Here is a 3573-nt window from a genome sequence, read left to right as displayed (position 1 = left end):
GGGGGGGGGGGGGCTACTGTGACTGACCTTCAAAGAATGTTAAAAATATCAGTTACTTTCCAAGAATTTGCGAAGCAACGATAGAAACATTTTTTTATGGTAATGCGTTGTGTCATAATATTAGCTTTCAGATAAAATGATATGTCGCACTAAGAAATAAACATTTTCTTTGTCTTTAAATGCTTAAGAAATTAAACGTTGAATCCGCCTAAATTCAAGTTATTTCGATAAACAATTTAAAAAATATTTGGTTTCAAATTGTAAAATTTCTGCAGCAAAAATATAATTATTAAATCTTGCGTTCAACTCATGGCCAGGTGTAGAAAATGGTATTTCAAAAATGTGTAACGTTTATAATATTAAAAGGAAATCTTAACCATTTATAAATGTATACCAAGAATATAAGCAAGTATTACGTAATTACTAAGTAATCATAACAAAATTCGTCACTTCCATGTATTTGTTATCTGATTCAAGGTAACATCACAAATATACCATTTTGCTCGCAGTTGCTTTTAAAATTTTTATAATCTTACCATTATCATTTAGATATAATAATATTATCCATGTGATATACTTTTAATTAACCATCATCAAAGAATTTATAACAATATTTAATTTAAATACAGCAAAAATTTACTAATCAAAAAAGGGAATTTGTGATTTTTAGATCGGATGTTGCATTTAACAAAAAATAAATTAAAGAAACAATTTTCGTACTATTGACTATGCAGAAATTCTAAAGTCGTAAAGTTATTATCAAAAACGAATCACAAGGTACAGCATTGCCGGGGTTACATAGACACGTACATTCTAATATTTTTCTCTGAGGTTTGAAATAATTTATTTCATTTTAATACATAAGTACGTGGACACAGTTTTTTGAAATTTTCTATTCTATTTTTTTGAATTTTCGAAAGTTAAAAAATTCCCGAACTTCTCTTGGGTGCATTAGCACTGGTCTGCCGCCACTTATAGGTAATTTAAATCGATGTGGTTTTCCATCAAATTCAGAATATATTCCACAAAAAATATGATGTGCATTCAATAGTCCTAGGACGTAACCATTGGCTGTTGTTAATGAAAGAAAAGGGTGGCCTGCTTGTATTGGCACAAAACTACCAGTTGATTGATCTATCGTTTCAAAGCCAGGAGGATAAGAGAAGTCTTCGTATTTTAAATTTCCATGTGGCTCGGGATGCTCGAAACTTATGAGTAAAGAAGTAGGTCCTGTGGGAGAACGTCTGGTATTAAGAGGTGTCACCTCAAGAGGTCTGGCATGAGAAGATCCGCTAGACGAAGAAGTTCCGACAGTATCTTCAACACTCGTTTCACGATTCGACTGTGAACTTAATTCTGCAAGAAGAAATAGTAACCCATACATTTTTTAATTTCGAATATGTTTAAAATATTACTTAATCGTATCACTAATGAAAAAAGTTATATTAATTATATATTTATATATAAAAGTGAAGAAAGATTTGCTCATTAGCATTAGATTTAAAAAAAAAGTCTGTTTGGTAATTCTATTGTGGCTTAAGCTTTACATTAAACCTTGTATTTAAAAATGATTGAGTTCAAAGAATAATTTCGGGTTCTGGCGAAAATCAAAAGATTCACTTATTTTACACCACTTTATTATACGCATACATATTATTTTTACCAATAGACGTGAACGTGACGACTAAAGTAACGACTAGGTTATAAAGAATACTCATTTCTTTAAATAATAAAAAATTGGTTGATTATCGAATTTTTTAAGAGCGTAACTAATAAATATTCTAATTCTTCCAGTATATATACTATTCCGAAATATTGGTGCTTTCCCCTTCCCAAGCACAGATCGTAAACACCTTATTGACATAATAACCTGTGCAAGAATGACATCATCTATTGATTGTTGGCTAATCTCTCTCAGATGTATTACCATTTTACCTTGAGAAAACGAAATAAAATATGTTTAAAGTGAACGCAGATAAAAGTTGTATTAATTTTAGAAATACTTGTTTAAGTTTCTTCTAAATCATTTACTTAAACAAGAGAAGTTACCTAAAGCGAGCACAAATTATAAGAACCCAATTTTAAATCCCACAACTTGATCTGTAAATTTTATTTAATCTTAACACGTTTTATAACTGAATTTCAAAGTCATTTGCAAAATTTTAATTTGAGCTTTTTTACTTTTAAAATATCTAAGGGAAATTGCCAAAAAGTTGACAACTTCAAGTCCTAGTCATTTTCGTTTAAAAATTACGTTTTTTCTTAAATTACCACAGTAAATTACATATATAATAGCATAATTTAGGCCTGTTTAAAATTTTTAGACTATTTCATTTAGAAATTATAAGTAAAAAGGTGCAAAAAATTTTCTTTAAATATTTTACAGATGAGTTTCTCAAAAATCAGTTGCACTCTGCATTGCTATTTTCAAATAATTATTCAAACTATTCATAATTTTGGCTAAAATTGTGAATTGTATGCCTACAAAGATTTTGGTGTCATCAAAAACCAATTTATTAATGCTGGAAAATTCAAGGATTCGGAAAAGAGAGTAAAAAATCATCTATAAATTTTTCCTTAATTTTAATTCAATGTCAAATTTTTGCATTCTAAAATATTTGATTTCAAATTTCTTAATTTTTGGTGCTTTCCAACTTTCTTGATGTTGTTGTTTCAAATTTAAATATAAAAAATGGCACAACAATGACTAATATATATAATCAAAAATTTGTCATAAAGACAACCGCAGAATTTCGCCGGGAGCGGGTGCTAATCTGAAAAATTTCACCTGCTCCCAGCGAAATCGCGGTAAAATTTCAGCCACAATCACGTCTCACGACCGTGAGATGGGTGATTCAGTCTGTAACGGAATCCATACGACGATTAAGCAAAAGTTTCGTGCACCCTAAGAACACGCAGCGACCCAAGGACTACCGCCTGCTGCATTTTTTCCGCAAGTGTTTTGTTATATTGTTGACACGCATGATGCACGGATGCTTTTCAGGCTATTAACGAGTGAAAGCTTCGCACCTCCAAGAGCGCCGATGATAAGGGCGATTAGTTTAACAGAATATTCCGGATACAATCGTTGCAACTCCCTTATAAGGTCTTCATACCTCTCTTTCTTTTCATTCTTCTTGGTTATGATGTTTTTGTCAGCTGGTGCCGAAAATTCGATAACGAACATGGTTCGCTTCTCGAAGTCAAGAAGAACGTTGTCAGGCCTCGAGTGAGCAACAGAAACAATTGTCGAGAATATAAAGTTCCAGTATATGCGGCACTTCCCATTCTCGCCCATTGATTCGATTTCTCTAGGAGCATTTAGAGGAGCAATATTAGGGTTAATGCCGTAAGAGTGACAGAGATAGTAATTATGCACTCTTGGTGCCGCATTGTGCCTTTGGATTTAGATTGTTTCCGCATGAGTTGGACAACTAGATAGGATGTGAGCTAAATGCTCGTGGTCTGCATGGCACGCCCTGCAGCTGTCATCGGGAATGCCTTGGCTCAAAACATGGCAACGGTATGTCAAGGTGTAAATGACACCGTTTTGGCATGCAAAAATGAAACCCT

Source organism: Belonocnema kinseyi, chromosome 3 (genome assembly GCF_010883055.1).
Source record: "Belonocnema kinseyi isolate 2016_QV_RU_SX_M_011 chromosome 3, B_treatae_v1, whole genome shotgun sequence".
NCBI classification, from domain to species: domain Eukaryota; kingdom Metazoa; phylum Arthropoda; class Insecta; order Hymenoptera; family Cynipidae; genus Belonocnema; species Belonocnema kinseyi.
This window is presented reverse-complemented; position numbering follows the sequence as displayed.